Genomic DNA, 22,440 nt, shown 5'->3' with positions numbered 1-22,440 from the left:
ATGTTTTAATTGGCTGAAATAAACTTGGTTTCAGATTATTTTGACGCGCTGCTCCTGGAACTGGAACCATAATTGATAAAATCGAAGGCTGGAAGGTATATACTCAATACAATCGAAGGTATTCAATATGATCGAAGGTAATCGAAAAGTAATCGAAATGATTGAGCAAATCGAAAATGGTCAAAGAAAATGCCATAATCTGGAGTCGAGTGAGTATTCACTCACTGATAAAATCCTTCAGTGAAGTCAAGTTTGAAGATATTCTTTATTAGAAAAACAGTTAAAAGCAGTCAAAATGCAATTTACCTTACCTCCTGAGTTTGTCTTTGTTATGCTAAAATATAACAAACCTTTGTCATGCTGTCTAATTACAAAAACCTCCAATCACTACTTCTCCGCCATCTTGTTTCACTTTAAATGCCGTGTTTTAAAATTCCTTAGCTACCTTAAGTGTATTAATTTTGGCGTGTACTTAATTTGGCGGTTGAGCGACAGGCTAATTTTGGCGGGTATTTAATTTGGCGGTTGATCAATTTTGGAAATTTTGGCGGGTATTTAATTTGGTGGATGACAAAAAAAATTAAAATTATGCTTGGATAAAATGTTCTTGAATAATCGAAATAAACAATTAAAAACAGATTTTGCGTTTAAAATGCGATTTTTGTTAATTTTGGCGGGGGTATTTAATTTGGCGGTTGAACGATTTTGAAAATTTTGGCGGGTATTTAATTTGGCGGATTTCGCCTAAAACCGCCAAATCCGCCAAATTTAATCCCCGCCAAAATTAATACACTTAAGGTACATTATATGTACGGAAAAGGTTTTCTCCAGGTTTTTTCAATCCCGGGATTAAACTACGAGGGCGGTTCCGCCCGCTTATTTTTCGTTCGGCGTTGAGCGCCCCGGGGATACTTAACAATAAAAGAGATTTTAAGATTAATGTTGAAAAGCATATTTTTTCGATAAATTTAGCCGATACTCAACAAAAAATAAGGTGGTTTTAAACAAATCTTTGACAAATTGGCGTTTCTTTCTGTCCTAATATATGCAAATCACGTCGAAAAAAGAATATATTTCCGCCTTTTACTTTCACTTTCGCTTTCGTGTTACGCGATTCCAATTGGATGAATACCGCTCGCTAACAAATTCTGATTGGCTGTTAAGTCTTTAGCTTCGGGATTCTGATTGGATCATTTCCCGCGTCACGGTTGAATTTTGATTGGTTGAAAGTTTCTGAGGGTGAATTCTGATTGGATGAATACCTGAAAAGTAAACAATAGTATGTAAGTATTTTGCTTATCAAAACCCAAAGATTTCCAGGGGGTTTTATTTACTTTGCATGACAATAATTAAGCCTACAAAACACCGAGAAAAAAACCCAACATAGAACAGGTGTATTTTGTAATGTAGAATATGATAGTGTCACAAGTGTTACGCGTAAGCCAAATCTCGTATTACGTACAACCTCTAAATTGCCGAGTACAGGAGAAAAAAAATCGAAATTTAAAATGGTGGCCAAGCCCACGCTGATAACTATAAAAAATCTTCGTTTTTCAATCAGCTATTGCAGCTCAATAAATCAATGAAATAATTTGAAATAAAAAGTAAACAAACCTTGAACCTTTCATGAATCCAAAGAAATAAAAGTATTCATCTAAAGCGAAGATTACATTTCAAAATAAAACGATTTCCAAACCAACCTAAAGTCAGTGTCTGCCAACTAAAAATTTCTCTGCGGGGTCACTGGCAAGGAGTTACGACTTCAGACTTTAGATTCCAATTCTTGTATAGGCTGCAACTACACTGCCAAATGATCTGTATTACAAAGACTTCCCAATGGGTCCATAAGTTAAGAAAATAAGATTATCATCTAGCACGGGGGTTTGGTTTTTAAAAACAAACTTCAAAATAAAATTGTTAATGAACTTGTTATATACTTAAAATATCACTTACTTACATAATTTATTCATGATATAACACCCCTTTCTTAAATAAATGGCCTCTTAAAGTCTTTTATGTTTGCCGCAAGGGAGAAAAATTTAATTTGACCCCCGGTTTTTTCTCTCTTTTTCTAGCCATTTCCCGCGTGTGTTAGTGTAGACACAACTTTAATCCGGGGAAATGAAGCGTTTTCATTGGTCTACAATCACGGATGGTCACGTGACCAGAATTTTTATCCAGGGAAATGTCGTGGCCGCAATGGTTTGCTTTAGTGAGATTGACCATTTTGTTGTTTCGATTTGAGCGGGCGAAATTTCTGTACAAACCAAAATATGGCTTCGTTGGAATACCGGTTGAAACACTTGTGGCGTGAATCTTTTTGAAATTCTATGTCAGGATTTTTTCTCAATGCCCTGTAACTATACCCGGGGTACCCGTTGCTAAGACTTTATGTTAAAAACGAAAGCGATTACGGCAAAAAGCAGCGATTTTCGTAATACCTCAAATATTGATACTTGACTGTACTGACCTTCAATTATATTATCGATCATTATTGATTACTTTGATCACAATCGAAAGTTCGATTAGTACCGTCTGGCATATAATATATATAACAGCACACTGTGTATAACAATAAGCATGTTTATTGCAATGCTACGCACGCAAACACAAAAAGTTAAGCCTGCAATGCAATTCAATTCAAAACATATATTTACCCGAAGGAAGGGACACCAAGTTTAGAAGCCTAATTACAAATGGTGCAACCTAATAAAAAAATGAAAAGTTTTAAGTAAAATAAAATAAAATAATATAAAATATAACATGATAGAATAACACAGTACCAGTAATAAAGTTTTAAAGTATCATATATATCCTAAATAAATCTTTTTGTATTCACATTTTTTTTTTTCATGAAATATATACAGTTAAAAACAATAATAAGACTCTGGTATGAAATTACTGTTGCCGAGGGGGTTCCTGAGGGGTGTATTTGTTGAGGTAAAATTTTTGAATATGTGATAATAAATCTAGTGGTTCAATGATTTGTAGATTTTTGTCATCAAGATGCTCTTGTAAATTATTCCATTGGCGTGAAGCTAGCTGTGTGAGAGAGTGGAGGCCAAAGGTGGTTGTATTGACGTTCCTGACAAAGAGGAGGCTGATATGGTTGGCTCTAGTCCCAATGTCATGAGGAATTGTAGAAAAGGTAAAAGTAGAAAGACAGTCAGAAGGAAGGTATCTGTTCAGGTAGCGGTATATGAACATAATGTTGAGTGTTTCAACGAGATCAAAGAATTTTAAGATTTTAAGTTCATTATAGGTGGGAGTGACAGAAGCCCTTGTTCTTGGAAAGTCATAATCCTGATGGCAGTGTTTTGTAGGACTTGGATTCTGTGAGTGACAGTGTTATCACAGAGGCCCCAAGTTTGACAAGCATAGCGAATGTGAGAGGAGAAGATAGCATGGTAGACATTGATAAGGTTTGGAAGAGGGAGATAGTGACGGAGTTTAGAGATAGCCCCATTTGCACGACGAAGTTTTACAGCAACAACAGCAACATGTTGTTTCCAAGAGAGGTGTTCATCAAGATAGACACCTAAATATTTAATGGTTTTACTTGGGGTTAAGCGCTTACCCGAGATTTTGATTTTTGGAATTGTATCAAGACGGCGCCTAATGGACCTAAAGATGATAAATTCGGTCTTACTAGCGTTAAGCGATATTTTGTTAGCATTCAGCCAGCTGACAAGAACTCTGAGGTCAGAGTTCACTCTTCCGCACAGAGACCAGACAGTTTGGGGGGAGAGATTTAGTAGATGAGTGTCGTCGGCAAAGGATATGAAAAGGATTTAATACCTTTACAGTAACTTCATAAATGCCGACATGCCTGTCTAGCTGAAGTTTCTGATTTTGGAACTTGCAAAAACCTAACCACCCAGGCAGACCACCCTTCCCTTCCTTGCCTTATATCCACCCAATCATCTTTAAAATTTCATTTTTAATCAGCAGCCTCCTTTGGGCTTTGACTTTCAAAACATCAGGGATTGGAGACCTTAGACCAAGGTGAATGAAATGTATTAGCTATACAGACAGACAGACCCCCAACAAACACATTATTAACCCCCACACACCACACCCTCCCCACGCCGCCACACCTGGCAGTGAAGTCAAGTTTGAAGATATTCTTTATTAGAAAAACAGTTAAAAGCAGTCAAAACGCAATTTACCTTACCTCCTGAGTTTGTCTTTATTATGCTAGAATATAACAAACCTTTGTCATGCTGTTTAATTACAAAAACCTCCAATCACTACTTCTCCGCCATCTTGTTTCACTTTAAATGCCGTGTTTTAAAATTCCTTAGCTACATTAGATGTACGGAAAAGGTTTTCTCCAGGTTTTTTCAATCCCGGGATTAAACTACGAGTACGAGGGCGGTTCCGCCCGCTTATTTTTCTTTCGGCGTTGAGCGCCCCGGGGATACTTAACAATAAAAGAGATTTTAAGATTAATGTTGAAAAGCATATTTTTTCGATAAATTTAGGCGATATTCAACAAAAAGTAAGTTGTAAAAGGTTTTAAACAAATCTTTGACAAATTGGCGTTTCTTTCAGTTCTAATATATGCAAATCACGTCGAAAAAAGAATATATTTCCGCCTTTACTTTCACTTTCGCTTAGTATGTAAGTAATTTGCTTATCAAAACCTAAAGATTTCCAGGGGTTTTTATTTACTTTGCATGACAATAATTAAGCCAACAAAACACCGAGAAAAAAACCCAACATAGAACAGGTGTATTTTGTAATGTAGAATATGATAGCGTGAATCTTTTTGAAATTCTATGTCAGGATTCTTTCTCAATGCCCCGTAACTATGCCCGGGGTACCCGTTGCTAAGACCTTATGTTAAAAACGAAAGCGATTACGGCAAAAAGTAGCGATTTTCGTAATACCTCAAATATTGATACTTGACTGTACTGCCTGGCTGTCCTGCTGTGATATCGCACCACCACACTGCTGCTGCAGACCTAGACTGCTTTCACTTAATCCTCTCACCACTAATGATATACCAAGAACACCTTTCTCCCACCAAGAAAGTTTTAAAACAGTAAAACGTTCTTACTTTCCATACTTTCACTTTATCCTTTCTGATTGACTTGACTTTTTTTAGCAAATACATACATAAAAGACAGCTGGACACTCCTATATTCCTTCCTTCCTGCGCGGATCTGATTGCTGTCAGTCGTGTCCGCAAGGATTTGTTTATGTTTACATTATTTGTTCTGCAAAATCCTTCGCTGGAAAATGCCGAATGCTTAGCTTAGAAAACTCAGAACTTGTTCTCAATATTTTCTGTTGTCTATTAAGGCCAAATCGTGTCATCGCCTTAAGAAGTAAGAGTTTAGTCTAGTTTTACAAAATTCGAAAGAAAATGGCAGAAATTTTGGTCGTCACACTCGTCAGTATAAGGAAAAAAACTGACATAAAATCACACATGGCTGATTGTAGCCTGGATACAAATTACTTTTTCCAGGAATACAATATCTTTTGACTCAATATGGGTATCTAAATTTCATTTATAATTATAGAACTTACAAAAACTTGGGCCAAAAGTGCCTAAAAATTGGGGTTTTTGGACTTGTGTGAAAATTGCTTCATAATTTTTTTAAAAGAAACTTTGAGTACCTATGAAATTAACTTAAATCGTTTTCTTTACTCAAACTATTTTTTTGCATAAAGATAGAGGGCAAAGTTCTCTAAAAAGTAACCTGATAACAGCTGTTCATAATTTTCTTACTTACTCCAGACCCGATCAGTCGAACTAATCGAACCGATTTTTTAATCGAACTAATCGAACCCGATCGAACCTAATCGAACGATTAGAGTTCGATTATCGAACTTAATCGAACCTAATCGAACACTCACAATTTTTGATAAAACTCGAGTTCGATTAGTTCGATGAGTCGTCAGGTGATCACGGCTGTTTCAGTAAGCCAAAAATCGAACGTCTGGAATCGAACCAACACAAAAATTGACGAAAATTTACCTTACTCATTGATCTGTAGGTCTAGCTCTGAAGATCATTTTAAAATTCTGTAAAAAGCCTCTTGAAGCCGAAAGATAGTTCTTTCCGAATCATTTTACTTTGTTTTGATTCGATCACGCAATCTTAAGTTATAAGATTTCAAAGGTCTGCGAAATCGTAACATCCGGTCAACTTTGAAACCTTGTCGCAAACCGGCTTTTCAACTTAAGACCCTGAAATTTTCACCAGTCCCTCGCAAAATATAAAGTCGTTACACAGACTATAGTTTACGGGCCCGGGCCTGCCCAGTTTAGCCTGGACTACGAAAACTCGTGTTTAATGCCCTGTGGAAGCTTATGAAGACCTTTGACTATCGGTAAACGTACATGAATCGAAAGCTGAATCCTTTTTCTTTCAGAAAAAGTTTACTTAAAAGGATATAAAGGCAGCGCCATTATGCGACAAGCCATAGAAGAGACATAGGTTCACACAAAATTTTCCTCGCCTCGAGAAAAATTTCGTACGGCTTTTTTCATGTTTTGGTCACGTGATCGACGCCTTCCATTTCTCGAAAAACAAGCCAATCAGAGTTGACGATTTTCCCGCGGCACATTTTGATTGGCCGATTTCAGCGTAACGGGTGGCAACATGGTAGCCAAAGAAGCGATAATTTCATTCAACTTGCTATTTTGGTGGTGGATGGAGGTTTTGTCAAACTTTTTCAAGTTAAGTGAATCGATCTAATTTTTAAACTTCAAAAAGCTTTTTAGCAATTTGATTGGCTTGTTTTTAATGTTTCTCTTGGATAGAACCAGGGGTTGAGTGACTTCAAATCTCTAAGATAGCCCTTCAAACAATCTTACTTCTTCCCAAATATTTTCTAGAATTTCTGTTGCATAATCACCTCATCAGCCTCTAATATTCTGACTTGTGGTAATAGATACTAGATTAGAATTTCATAGCTAGATTTTGTTTTCCTTCAATATCTTTTCTTTCTTCTGTTTTCTTCAGGTCTGTGATCTGGGGGATGGAGGGTTCAACAACCAACAACTGACGACCGAGAAAGCTAAGTTCGACCAAAAAAGTTACACGAAATGAAAGACTTGACCCTGGATTTTAAGGTAGGACTTATTTGAAATATTCTTAAGAGAATTAAGGTACTATTAGTTCTTTTCAAGGCTGAGGGAAATGGTGATTGGGTATGAACTGATGAAAATAGACATAGTTTTTTTGTTGTTTTTTATTTAAAATGTTTTCTTCATTTTGTAGGACGACTTGTGCGGTCCTGCAGCAACATGTAAATTTATGGCTGGATAGTTGGACTCCTTGACTAATACTGCTCAGCTGCTTGCTGATTTCTCCATATCCAAGTGTAGAAGATGGAAATATACCTGTTGTCATGCTGGAATCGTATCAAGAAGACAGAGGCAGGAGAACCTCAGAGGCAGAAAAAGCGAGAAAGAAATTTTTCTGCTTTATAGTTCTTGTTAACTTAAAATTATCCATATTTTCTAAATAAATCAAGAAGAAATCATTTATTACATTAATACATACAGTTGTCTGTCAAATTACTTTCATGAGAGACTGATTTGGAACTAGTTGGAACACATTATTTAGTGAAATTCTCCTCTAAAAAATCATTAAATTCCCGGAAATTTATCCCAAGTCCCAAATTTGAATTTCTAAGGTAAAAACTGAGCTTTATTCAAAGTTTCCTGATGTTATATGGGTATTGATCATTCCCAGGCATGTCCTCTATCCTTCCAATGGAGTTATAAAAGCAAATAATGGCCTAAAGTCCTAATTATAAGCCTATATTTCCGTTGTAAACAAGTCCGAAAATTTTGAAAAATTACCTTCGGCGTCTTTGATCCCGATTTCTAAAAAGAGAAAAAGAGAAAGTGTTTATGAAGTTATATTTTTCTTAAAGCTCTATCCTTCCCTGAAAAAGTGTTTTTTACAGAATTATAAAAGCTTCTTTAGTTGTTGAAATATTTGGGATTTTGTATGGGAAGGTAAAATTTTTTCGCAAATCTGACGTCAATTCAGTTTCTCCGCGTTGGAACAGCCGTGTGATTAGTTCGATTAGTTCTATTAATTTCGATTAGTTCGATTGGTTTACTACGGATTAGTTCGATTAGTTCGGCAACTTGGCCAGTATTGGGTTCGATTAGTTCGATTAGGTTCGATTAGTGCGATAAGTTAAACTAGCGACTAGTTCGATTAGTTCGATAACTTGCCAATTCATTAGTTCGATTAGTTCTACTAAGTTCGATTGGTTCGACAACTTGACAAGTGATTATCCCGGCCCGACGATGCTTAACTTCCGTGATCTGACGAGAACGGGTGCTTTCATCCTGGTATGGACGTGGAGCATGCCTGGAGTGCATTTTCTGGCTATTTATACCTTGCTCGAGGCCGACTAAGCAGTCAGACAAAGTTCTCCGGCGGGACCGACTAAATACTTAGTCAGGTAAAAGTTCTCCGGCGGGACCGGCTGGTCAGTCAGGCTGATTAGGCTAATTTCCACGGTCGGACCGATTGAGGCCTCTACAGCTCTCCACAGCCCCCCATAGGCTTTCGGACCCCTTCGGATACCCTCTGCCTTGCTCTCCCTCAAAGCCAGCACCTTCCATCAGTCATCCGAAGCCTTTAGAAGGATTGGAAAGGCTTGAAACTTGGTGAAAATTGGTCAAAATCAGAAAAAAAAATGAACTCCTTACGGTACCACCGCGGACGGCCCCTGGGGGTCCCGGCCCGTGTGCCGGGGGGTCAGATCGGTGCTCACTGGTCAAGGGATGTGAGAGTACACGTTTGCATCAGTTGGGGTCCTTCAAAGTTCCTCAAAGTGCCGTCAAAAGCCGGAAAAAATTGCCAAAAACGACCTTCTCAATTGAGAATGTTACACCCCTTTCTCACCAGCAAAATTCGGCCGCCTTCGGGTACCACCGTGGACCGGCCCTGGGGGTCCCGGCAGGCGTTCCCGGGAGTTTCATTGATGTCAACCGGCTATGAGGGATGTGAAGGTACTCCTCTGCACCGGTTGGGGTGCTTCAAAGTTCCTCAAAGTGTCGTCAAAGGCCGGCAAAAATTGGAAAAATGGCGAAAATTGGTCAAAATTGGAAAAAACGACTTCATTTGGGTACCACCGTGGACCAGCCCTGGGGGTCCTGGCAGCGGTTCCCGGGAGTTCCATTGGTGCCAAATGGTCAGGGGGAATGTGAAGGTACTCTCCTGCACCGGTTGGGGTGCTTCGAAGTACCTCAAAGTGTCGTGAAAAACCGGCAAAAATTTGTAAAAATGACCTCCTTTGGGTACCTGCCCCGGTTAGACCAAATTTGGCCTCTACAGGCCTCCACAGCCTACCACAGCCCTTCGCATCCTTTTGGATGCCCTCTGCCTTGCTCTCCCTCATGGCCAGCACCCTCCATCAGTCATCCGAAGCCTTCAAAAGGCTTGGAAAAGCTTGGAAAGGCTTGAAAATTTGCGAAAATTCGTCAAAATTGGATAAAAACGGTACCGCCGTGCACGGCCCCTGGGGGTCCGGGGAGTCCGACCGGTGCCCATCGGTCAGGGGGGATGTGAGGGTAGACCCCTGCATCATTGGGGGTCCTTCAAAGTTCCGCAAAGTATCGTCAAAAGCCGGCAAAAATCGTTCTGGCTCGCTCCGTGGACCGATTTCGGGGCCTCCCGAACACCGAACGGGGGTCCCCAAACGGTCCCCCGGACCTGGGCCGAAAAGGGTGGCACACATGCTTTGCATATCGACCGGTTTGGATGTCTGGGAGGTCCCGGGGGTCTCGCTTTAAAGGGATTTCCGCATGCCCAAAAATCGCCATTTTGACCCGCTGGACGGCCCTGTCCGGGTCAGGACCGGGCTACCGGGGGTCGTATGGGTCGGGACTGATGCCTTGCGTCCATCCCAACCCATCAGAACATTAAGGAAGGTCGTCCGGCTTCAGGCGTGCCCTTAAAACCGGAGATTTGGGAAGTTGGTATTAACTGTTTTCCGGATTCGTTCCGGACTTTCGCCGGGCCTTCGGAAGGCCCAGCTGGGCTGGAATGGTCGAAGGCACCCTTCTGCTTTGCTCTCAGACCGTTTTCAACGTTAAGGAAGGCTTACAGGACTTTTGGGGGCCTCGAGACCGAGCTATGGTTACGGTACTCTTAAAAAGGGCATTTCCGGACTTTCCTGAGCCGGGAAAAGCCGGTATAATGCCCCAAACGACCCAAATCGCCGGTCTTTATGCCCGGACATCTTTTCCACTTTTCGAGTTCATTATAACAAGCCTTGGGGGCCTTGCAGGAGCCCCCAAAGCTTGCAGAAAGTCGCGAGTTCCGGAGGTTTGCCGGGGAGTTCCGGAGGTTTGCCGGGGAGTTCCGGAGGGGTCTGAAAAGTCCGGAATACCCGGATGGGGTTGGGCCACACCTAAGGAAGGTGTGGCAAAAATATGAAGCATAACGGTCTAGTGGTTGGTGAACTAGGGTCGATAGACCGTCCGGCTACTGTGGCTTACTTCCCAATTCTATGCTAAACGCCCTACTTTCACTGGCTGTGACGTCATTTTAAGGCGATCAAATCGAATTAATCGAACTATATCTTGGTCGAACTAATCGAACCATTAAATCTAATCGAACTAATCGAACTATATCTTGATCGAACTAATCGAACCATTAAATCTAATCGAACTAATCGAACTATATCTTGATCGAACCTAATCGAACAAACTCGATCTTAATCGAACTTAATCGAACACTCACAATTTTAAGGAAAATCTGAAAGTTCGATTAGTTCGATTAATCGAACTCTAATCGTTCGATTAGGTTCGATCGGGTTCGATTAGTTCGATTAAAAAATCGGTTCGATTAGTTCGACTGATCGGGTCTGGCTTACTGTCTACTACGCGCACGGCACGGGGGGTACGGTAAACCTTTAATTTTTTTAATCGAACTTTAATCGTTCGATGGAGTTCGATTAGTTCGATTGTTCGATTGGTTCAACAAGTTCGATTGATCGGGTCTGGATTTCTCTTTCTCACCGAGTAGGCTTTTAAATTAAAATATGAAAAAAGTCTGTAGTGGAACACACGCGAGTGTCTTCTGGAACGAAGAAGAACAAATTAGTTGCAAAACAATGGAGCATTTGACGTCACTCGCGCGGCAAGTGTTAGTTACAAGTTAGTTACACACTCGCCAGTCAGGGCCTCCTTGGTCTTTTATAACATTAGTTCGGATAGAATAATCAGTCAGGAACAATGTCTTAGTTAGGACAATGGCCTAACTAGGACAATGGCCTAAGAAGGACATTTTTTATGTCCTAATTAGGCCATAGATGGCCTAAGTAGGACATTTTTAAATTTGAACCCCCATTTTAGACATTTTAGAGGAAAATGCGCATGTTAAAAACATAACCAATCGAAAGAGCGACCTTTAGTTGGTATATGTTGAAAATTTCTTCAAAATCTGCGGAAGGGTTTTTTCTCTATGTGTCTTTGAATGTACAATCTGTAAAACAGCAGACAGTTAGTCACACTAGGAAATCTAGCTTTCAGAAAAAACGACATCAGTCATCTACAGGATGTAATTGCAACAACAAGGATGAGAGTTACCTGAATCAAGCTCAAGTTCCCAAGACAATTAATTAAAACTTGAAAACTTAAATGAGACAAAATGACCGATTGCGAACGTGCAGCAGCCAGAATATCAACAAACCAAATTTTGTCATTCAATTCCCGAGACAGCGCTTCAATTTTTAAGGCCTTGTTTATACGCTAAAGTAAAAATAATTCCGCACATGTAAATGGGTCAGTGTTTGAGGTCCGGCAAAATTTCCGGAAAATAGCCTATTCGGCAGTGCGCGGATCTAGGTGGGTTCCGTCTCCCTCGTAGATCTTTTTCTTGGGAAGTTGATCTTCAAATTAGTTTTCAAGGTTGGCTTGGCTCAAATCTTTTCATCTATGGCTCAAATTTTAGGCAATTTCTCATAGTTTTTGAAAATGTTAATTTCATTAAAAAGCGCCGGGTTATTTTTTCATGAATCCCTTTAGAAGTTTTGCGGCGCATCTTTTTGCTTGAGAGTCAAGTAAGCGATATAGCGCTTTTGCAGCATTAATCTTTGATATGCATTTTGGCGGGAAGCTAGTGTGACTAACTGGCAGAAGGGCCAAATTGAAAAGTGGTCAACCAAAACACAAAATCAAAAATCTTACAAACAAAATAAGTAACTGCTGGTAACTGTGATTTTTTTTAGAAATAACCTTTAAATTTTCCAATTTCAACTTTTAAATCAACTGAGTCGCACTTTTAGTCTCTGTAATCAGGTGATTATATCGAAACACAACTAGTGAGGTTTGTCACGGAAGGACAAGTGTTAAAATATAATGGACCTTCTTTTGAAAAATAAATGATTAATCAAAAATGAAATGTTGTTTTAAAACAAGTACATACCCTAGTTAGTTTAATAGGTTTGTTCATTTTGAAATAAGTCAAACAACAAAAAAGTACTGCAAGCAGAAACTTTTTTAAAATATCGAATTCCTTCCGTGACAATTTCAAGACAAAAAGTTTTTTCACCAGTTTTGTGCAAGTACACTATTCTTGATATTATTGCAAGTTCTAACTATTGGTACCCCCTAACAAAAAATGAAATTACATTCCAAAGCAACCTCCTTCATATTCACTTACAAGGTCTGAAATTATTGTCCTTCCGTGACACTTTCACCTTGTCCTTCCGTGACGGATTAAAAATATCTTGTTATCTTTAGAAATCTTGGACTTCAATGGGTCTAATTTATTGCAGGAGAGTGTCCTACGAGGTTTAGAACCATTGGGAACCAGCTCAACCCTGTATGGAGCTCAGAATAAGCTTAACTAAGGTTCCAGTACAGCGCTGTAAGCTTACAGCGTAAGCCCAGGCGGCTCTGGAGGCCTAAAAACCGGTTTTCTGGCAAAACTACTGTTCCCAGCGGGTTCTAAACGATCAAAATCGCTTCAGCACCATGGAAATATGCTAATTAGAGTCTTTGGAAGTAGCTCACTTGCTTGCAAGGTTGCGTTTTTACGTTTTTTGCTTAAAAAAGCCTTAAAAACGCTTAAATAGAGCTTTTTAAGCGTTTTTAAGCTATTTTAGTGAAAATTTGTCGGTTCTGCCCCCTTCGCTGGACTTCAATGGGTCTAGTCCATTGCAGGGGAGTGTCCTACAAGGTTTATGACCATTGGGAACCAGCTCAGCCCTGTATGGAGCTCAGAATAAGCTTAAAACTAAGGCTCCAGTACAGCGCTGTAAGCTTACAGCGTAAAGCCCAGGCGGCTCTGGAGGCCTAAAAACCGGTTTTCTGGCAAAACTACTGTTCCTAGCTGGTTCTAAATCCTCTAAATCGCTTCAGCACCATGGAAATATGCTAATCAGAGCCTTTGGAAGTAGCTCACTGGCTTGCAAGGTCGCGTTTTTACGTTTTTTTGCTTAAAAAATAAAATCTTTCCTGTAAAATTTCCTAATTATTATCACCATTATGGTTGAACAATAAAAATACAGTTCCAAGGTTTTGAAATGAACTGAATAGTAAAAATGGCTATGATTCATGATATGATGTGTCACTTCACTAGTTTCAGTCAACATTTCTTACGCTATTGCTGATTTTGAAAAATAGGAATTTTTTTCTTCCGTGACGGTGTCCTTCTGTGACACTGACCTTTCTCAGTTGCAAAGGCCTGTAGCCATTGAAATTATTTTTTTTGACTCAGTTCTTTTTTCAATGACAAGCAGATAGACATAAGTTTCTTCTAGTGGTATTTTGGTTTTAAAATTCTCTTTAAATTCACAGGAATCTGAATCAGCATACTTTTGTCTTTTTTAATGTATTTGCTGCGTTCCTTCCGTGACAGAACCTTCAAAGTTCAATTATTCAACGAGGAAAAACTTTTATGAAATTTATTTTGGTTTGGAAGTAGTAGTACTATGAAGGCTTTAATTCAGGACTAATACTATTTTCATTAAGTTTACCATTTTTCAAAAATAGACCAAAAAAGGCTCTGATTTCCTTCCGTGACAGAAACGGGACTTTTCAATTTGGCCCAGAACAGGAACGGAACGAGAAAGTTACTTTACGATTGCCGCTTGGTCTACCATTATGAAAATTCCCGATTTTAAAATTAAAGGACTGTCTACGACATCATAAAATTTCGGCTTTTTGTAACATGTAGACTAGGCTTTAGGGCTAGGATAAGATATTTCTTGATTCCTTTGACCAAAATATTTGAAAATCACCTCGAACCTTTATTTTTTGGTGCTCTTTCGATTGGCGATGTTAAGAAAGTGCGCATTTTTCTTGATTTTGAGTTAGAGGCAAAAATAGAAAAAATGGCCTAGTAAGGACATTTTTTATTTCCTAGTTAGTACATATGTCCAAATTAAGACATGATGTCCTAAGTAAGACATTGTTCCTGACTGATAATAACATACCTGATCAACACAACCAAACCTTCTGTCTTGCGTTTACTTTCCTTCCCAACAACTTTCGTTTTTGGTTATGTAGGTTTTAAAATCCATAAGTAATTAACCTCTTATAGCTTTATCTGAATAAATCTGGTTGAAAACCTTCTGTCAGGTTTCATTCCGTACGTTTTTTATCCATGTGGTGAACCGGTTTCTCCGATTTTCCGATAATTAAAAATTGGAACTTTCCCGTGGGCGCGATTGGGCGTACCGCCATTGCGAAATATTTTTCGTGAAAATTTACCGTATTCTAACGCTAATATAATCTAAATAGGAAACAAAATATTAAATTTGATTCTTTTTTTGTTCGTATTTCTAAATTTCACGATAAAAAGAACTATTTACAAATTATTTTCTTTAACAGGCGTGTAATCGACATTGACATATTTAATGATGTCATAATCAATGCCGTGCATATTTTTTCAGCGCCGTGCATATTTTGTCAACATCCTTTTCATTGGCTGTGTAGCTCTAAAGCTCTAAAACAGCATCTAATAACATGAAAACCAGAATATGATTCTTCAATGGGAATCAAAACTATAAAGTGCACTTACAAACATCAATATATCAGATCTAACAAAATTAATAACGGCACTGTCATCATTGACAATAAAACAAAAGATTTTCTGTCAAGAGTCTTGTAAACATTCCAACAACTTCCATCAAAATGATCTGTCACAGCTGAGTCTACCATTTTAAACACGGTCCGAGAATTGAGACGAGAACGCTCGCAGACCGCTCGAGAACGCCCGCGAACTCCCGCGCGGGTGAAAAATTTAATCTGTCAATCATTTTCTCAAGCGAAGAGTACGCGAAGCGACTCTAGCTTTACGATGGCGCCTCGGATCATCAGTGGATAGTATTCAATTATCATTATCCTTTTATTTTCATTTCTAGAACTTTTGCAAAAAAAAGGAAAAATAGAAAAGTTGTATTTTTTTCTGCTCTATTCACATACTGAATTTGAAAGATCTTCTATGTGGCGCTTTTTTGCAAACTGCAAAAAACTGATAAAATTTTATCCCGCTTTTCCGGGACTTCAGCTTAAGTGCTTGCGTGCAGCATAGGCAGTGAGGCTGGAACTTCGATTTTCGAGGATTACGATTTTACCAGTTTTTTAGCCATTTTTGCCTCGCTAGCCCAAATCTCGCAACCTCTTTACTACCTTAAGGAAGATCGAAATTAGAGTTTTTCGGCGTTCCGAAAAAAACGCATAGCAGAAATTTTTTCATCTTCACAGGATCGATTCTCAACAACAAAATACATCTTTTGGTCTTTGGGTTTGTTTCTGACGTTTTTTCTTCAAAGAATATCGATCACTTTCCTTTTCCCCTTGAGCGCGCAAGAAAAAAATGACTAGCTCATTTTCGTGCGGACGAAAAAAGATGAGGCGGCAATCTTGCACTGAGGGTGCTACTTAGTTTCCGCCCTATTTTGCGCCCACGATAGAATGGTCCAAACACGGGGTAGTCTAAATGATAAACTATGTCGTTCTGTAAGTGTTTATTTTCTGAGAGATACAAATAGTATATTTGAATATTATTAACTTATTTATTAAAGTATTTTTGAGCGCAAATTTAAATATACGGTTAAATAAAAAACGAATGATAACAGTTCTGTTTATTCCTCAAACCCCCGGGAAAAGTTTTTTTGCTGACTTAGCTATTTTACAAATCTCGGAAAAGAACTCCCATAGGAATTCCGATACCTAACCTGATTGGTTAATTTCGGAACGGCTTCAAGAAAGTCATAATGGCAGATAATTTTAAAAGTTTCTGAGGGAATGTGTGTAATTTATCGATGTTGATGGCTTGTTGATTCTTTAAAGAAAAAAGATAACAGGTATAGCTTTTTCTAATCCTGGAATATCGAGGTTCCAGCTACACTGATAGGGTACAAAGTCCAAATATGTGTTTCCCGTAATTTTTGTATGAAGAGTTAGGTCTACACTGATTGGATAAATACCACTAAAATATACAAGATAAGTAGAAATAAATTTATCGCCCGCAAGCATGGCTTAGCTAAGCGCACCTCTCTTATTCATTATCTAAGAATTGAAGCAGGCAAAGATTACCGCGCGGGCTGATAGCAGACAAAGGTTATTTGAAGATATTTTCAGTTATAATCCAAGGTAGAACAAACTAAACATAGAAAGGGGGTATTTTTAGTGCTCTATACGATGATCGATATTTTTTTTAAATTATATGTTTAGATTTTTCTACCCAGCCCCATTGTTATGTACTCGCGCCCTGTTGCTAAGACCTTTGCTTGAAATCGAAAGTGAAACCAAAATAATTTAGCGTACACTATCATTCGCGTAATATCGATAAAGTGAAAGGAAGCCCTGACTGACACTCGCTATTTGTTAATCCCATCAGGCAATATGCGGTTAGGCGGTGGGCGTTCTCTAATTCTCCAATTGGCGTCCAGTCATTTTGTATGAAAACAAAATAGTTAAAAAGGGCGCGCTATCAGTTAAAGTTATCATGACATGTTATGACAGAAAGTATGATTGATAAATTTGTTGAGTTATCAAAACAAATTTGTTGTCAAAGAGATTTAACAGTAAGTGAAAATACTGACCAGAATATCAACAGTCCCATGTTTCGACCAATCGTCCCAAGTTAGAGCAGTTGACGATAGTCCTCCCGCGAAAAATTCTACAACAAGAATATTGTTGTGCGCCGGATTAAGTCAAAAACTGATACAGAGCCTTATTAATACCGTCAACTGCTCTATGGGACTATCTGACAAAACATGGGACGGCAATTCGGCCACCATTTCACTGAACCTCAAAAGTCATTTGATTTGAGTTAATGAACGGCGTATTAAAAAATGTACGATTTCTCTTTCGCACCAAGTAGGCTTTTAAATCGAAATATGAAGAAAATCCGTAGTGGAACACACTCGAATGTCTGGAACGAAGAAGACCAAATCAGTGGCAAAGCGATATGGAGCGTTTGACGTCACTCGCGCGGCAAGTTTACACACTCTTTATTTGTTAATCCCATTGGGCGATAGGCGGCTAGGCGGCTAGGCGGCGGGTATTCTCTAATTCTCCAATCGGCGTCTGGTCATTTTGAATGAAAACAAAAAGTTAAAAAGGTCGCGCTATCAGTGAAAGTTATTGTGACATGTTATGACAGAAAGTATGATTGATAAACTTGGTGGAGTTATCCAAACAAATTTTTTGACAAAAAGATTTAACAGTAAGTGAAAATACAGGCCAGATTATCAACAGTCCCATCTTTCGACCAATCATTCCAAAGTTAGAGCAGTTGACGGTTTAGACTTTAACTCTTCATTAAAAAATTACGGGAAAGACCAGGCCCAATTGATTGTTTGGTTCGTGTCCTAGAAGCTTTGAAAAATGGGTTGGTCAGTTTTCATCTTCATTTAGCATGTTTCGGACTACCTACATCTGGTAGGTCCATTCAGCATGTTGCTTGTTTGTAACATAAATTAATACGATATCTTAAGATAAATGTTGTTGAATTAGGAATAGGAATAATCATTTATGACATTATTTTTTAAGCGCTCCTCACTCATTCCTCGAACGTTCCTGGGGAATGGAGATATTTCTGCTTCACTTTATTGTTCCTCATCTATTCTTCGAACGTTTCTGAGTGCTCATCACTTTACCTCCTCGGAAATAGATGTTGGGTACGAATCCACTCTTTCAAAATATTTCTATCAGTAAAACATTACGGGATAGAAAGATTACCTTGAATTGTATTTATCTTCACGGGCATTTTATCTTTAATTTCGTTTTAATTTTGTGAGTTTTTCGGTGAAATTTTGCTAAATTTAGTATAGTAAAAAAAGGCAACTAACGTACAAACGCACGAACATTGGTTAATTTATAGGACCTCCACCGGGGTAGGTCCAAAAAGCCTTGTAGGGATTGCCAATGAGTAAAAACACAGATTGTACAAAGCCCTAGTTGTTTGTGAGCTTCTGTAACTAATGTGTTCCAAACAACAAAAGTATTTCTCTACTAAAAGTTTTTGATATTGAATATCTTATCCATGAAAATGTATTAACAGCTCCGAAAATGTCTCTTTCTTTTCAGAAGAAACAAGGAACGCTTTTAATTAACGTCACGAAAGCCCATTCTTCAGGAACGTGTGAGAAACACTTAAAATTAATGTAAAAAATTTCCATTTCTGAGAAACATTCAAGGAACGAATGAGGAACGCTTAAAATTAACGTCAGAAATGTCCATTCCTGAGGAACGTTCGAGGAGTAGATGAGGAATGCTAAAACAAAGTTTTGAAATATCCATTCCTGAGGAACGTTCGAGGAATGCTGAGGAGCATTGAGAAATAGCAGAGGAATAGTGAGGAATGGTGATCGGGTTAGTAGTGGATTTCTCTGCTCACATTTTAGTTTTTCTAGAAAAGCAAGTCTAGAATTGATATAATTCCTTTTTAGATTCCTCCTGTATGCATACTTGATAGTCTGCTTATCAATTTTACCAACCAAGAACTTTGTCCATTTTGAATTTTTTAATTGTTTAGATGAAGATGGAAACACTACCAGAGGAAATCATAAAGCTGATTTTTGATTACTGTAAAGTTGAAACTTTAAAAACTATAGCTTGCTGTAACAAGTTTCTCAAGGAATTAGTGACACCGCATCTTTGGCACACAATATTTGTGCATTTGCCAATTAAAGAAGATGAAGTTGTTTCAAAGCTTGATAATTTGAAACATGCCAGAGCATTGACGTTTCACGAAAATAGGAAGAAGGACGATGAAAATGAGGACGCAACAATACAAAATTTAACGAGGGTGCTGAATTCATGTAAATCATCTAGAGTTGAAACAATTATAATACAATGCAAACGTTTTTATTACCACTTTTTCAATGAAAACATCATTGCGATCTTGAGCACATTTAAAAATGTTAGAAATTTGAATTTAAGACTACATTATCAAGAGATGAATGAAGACGTTGTCTTGTACATATTGAAATTGAAAAACCTACGAGAACTTCTAATTCCTAATGTTGTTCTTATCACTAAAAGTTTTGAAAAATTGGCTGAGAGAAATGAACTGCAAAAGCTGCATATTAACGGCACTGTCAACAAAACAACCAAACTGATTGGTCAATGTACAAACTTGAAGGCACTGACAATTAACTCGGATAGGTCAGGCCCTGGACAGAATATTTCCCCTCTATCCTCGCTAATCAATTTGGAATTGTTAGAGTTAACCGGTTTTCATTTGGAAGGAACACCTTGCATAAATTCCTAGTTCACGACCAATTAAAACATCTTTAAACTGCTCAAAGTGTTGTCTCACTGATGAAGTTCAGAATCCATCAAATACATATTGAATTTCGTAGACAAGCCAAAATCAATGGAGAAAGCGAACACCACTGACCGGGGGCCGCCCAATCAAAGACTAGAGAAGTGCGCAGATCAAGGCCACTTGGTGCAAAAAGAGGGAAAGGTCTCGGGGCGAAGAAGCATGGTGTGAAATAAAGGCAAAGTCAAGAATAGAATAAGGGAGGATGCCAAATGTTGGGGGCATAGAATCAAATGAATAGAAAGGGCTTTTACAGGAGGGTTGAACCAGTTTATTCATCCTTTGGGATGCAGAGTAGGGAAAAGGAGGTTGGGGTTATAGAGCCTAGTTCACAATTTTCTCTACGGAGGAAACTCCACCAGTATGGGTTTATTTTGGAAGTTTTTTTCAAAAATTTAAATGATGATATCTCACTCACAATCATCTTTTTCACAAGCATAAATTATACAATCTAATTCAAACAAAAAGTCATAGTTTGCAATTAGCGACATTCGAAAGGACTTCAGTTTCGGAGAAGATCATTTAGAAGACCAGCTTTCTTTTTCTTTCTCGTTTATATTGCTTTTTATAGATGTTTCTAATTTTTCGTCTTTGTATTTTTTGTTGATTAGGATTTTAGAAACATTAACGCTTATGATGTACAATTATCTAGTGCGAAGGGTTCTGACCCCCCCTTCTTAAATAATCCCCCCCCTCTTGGCATCCCTCCAACCTTTAAAATGCCTTCCCCAGGGTTCAGGCTAATCTTTTATGGTAAAAGGGAAGGGAAACAGTAAAGAAAAATTAAGTCTGGCAAATATAATACACTTTTTAGTGAAAATAAAGAACTTCCTTTCATTCAGCCAATTTCATAACAGTGCTGGAAATAAGTACAATATTGAAGCCCCCCTTCTCATAGTGTGCAAGGGGTCAGGCCACCATTCAGGTCCCACCTTATCCTAAATTCCCACCTTGCAGCCCACTCCCAGACCCACTAAAAACAAAAAAAATATACTAATTCGAGGAACAAAACAAAATTTCTTTCCGTAATATGAAGATGCATTTAATATGTTTAACTTTCCATTGCCTATGACCTACATTAGGGGTAAAACAATCAAGTAGTCAGACGGCTTAGAATAATGTGAGTCGTTAGATATAAGTTTGGCATGAAATTATGGCTAATCCTCGAATAAGAAGTTTTGGGGAAAATTTGTCCCGAACTACAATATTATAAATAGTGAGGATCGCCTACAACCATAACTGGCAGGGAGGGAGGAGGTTTAAATTATTTTATCCGGTCAGCTTTCTTTAACGTCGACTTGCCGGGATGTGATGGCCATTTGAACACGTCACATGGCTTACAACGACTCAGTTAAAAAACCGCAATTTAACTGTGCTCCCAAATATTAATATGTCTATTATTACAAAGATTAAGACGTTGTATTTCTTTTCAGACTTAAAGTTTCTTGCTTACCATTCAATTGATATTCGACTCCACTATTTAACATTTATGAATATATAAAAAATATATCAAATCTAAAATCTGAAAATAAAAAATTTTACTTTAACTTTTTCCAAAACACCCAAAGTCCCACCTAAAGAAATTAACTCCCACCTTAACTTGTTTCTCCCACCTAAAACCTGGAAAACCCCAAATCCCACCTGAAAATTTTCGACCCAAATCAGCAAAACCCCCCCCCCCACTATTCTGGGGGGGGTGCACACTATGCTTCTTAAACGATCCCCCTCCTTGCCACCCCCCCCCTTTTTAGTGAAAATTTCTGATCCCCTCCTTCTTGACTTTCTTGGAAGGTGTCATCCCCCCCTTAAGAAGGGGGGGGGGTCCGAACTATGATTATTGTTTTCATGAACTGCTTTGAGGCAGTTTTAAAGTTCTTTTTATTGTTATATTTTTATATTGCATTGTTGTTCTGACTCATCAACATTTTGTTGTCTTTTTTGTAAATTTTGCATATATTTGTTAATATTTTGTTTTTCTTTATAACACCCCATCAGGAAAAAAGTTTCTGCTAAGTAATTAAATTTTTGAAGAAATTGCTTAGAAAAGTTTTAAGGCGACTAGAACTTCTTCCTATTGAGATATTGAGATTGAGATTTTTCCGCGATAAAGATTTTTCTCTCAACCCATAACCGAGATATATCTTACCTATTTCCAAAATTATGTCCAGTAGAAGTATTATTACTAACATAATTCATGTTCGAGCTCTGAAATTTCTTGCAATTGTTTCTTTTATTTGCCTTGCTCTGGAATTTATCTGGATTGTGGATTTGATATTTTTGGAAAGTAAATGTTCTGTTGAAATAAATCCCATGACTTGTGTACTTATATGTAAATCTATGACTTTATATATCAAAGTAGGGAACAAAATTAAGGGGGGAAGGGATAGATGGTTCCATATATTCATTTTAATTCACTTTTTGCCTCGCTCGGGGGTTTAAAATTGTTTTTTCTTTTATCAAGGTAGCAATTTAATCTTTAATTAAAGCCGTGTAATATTTCAAATTGTTTTAAATCGAATTTGAAAATAGCTAGGTTTAAAAGATTTGGTGGATTCTTCGGGTCAAGATTCTGATTATCTCTTTGAAAATAATAATTTCAATGTTTCTTCATTGACCATTAACAGATTTTCCATTATACATGTTTCAAAAATCTTTTCTCTTGTTTTTAG

General features: G+C 38.1%; 1 long non-coding RNA gene across 1 annotated transcript; it reads left to right on the top strand.

Annotated features, from left to right (window-relative positions):
* The first annotated feature begins 6,410 nt into the window (after positions 1–6,410).
* LOC136818180 (uncharacterized) lies at positions 6,411–7,512 on the top strand. Its single transcript, XR_010848213.1, has 3 exons — positions 6,411–6,690; positions 6,977–7,086; positions 7,235–7,512. It is a non-coding gene; the product is annotated as an uncharacterized lncRNA (long non-coding RNA).
* Positions 7,513–22,440: the final 14,928 nt, after the last annotated feature.

The sequence above is a fragment of the Clytia hemisphaerica genome, unplaced genomic scaffold, assembly GCF_902728285.1.
Source record: "Clytia hemisphaerica strain Z4C2 unplaced genomic scaffold, Clytia hemisphaerica genome assembly, whole genome shotgun sequence".
NCBI classification, from domain to species: Eukaryota; Metazoa; Cnidaria; class Hydrozoa; order Leptothecata; family Clytiidae; genus Clytia; species Clytia hemisphaerica.
This window is presented reverse-complemented; position numbering and strand designations above follow the sequence as displayed.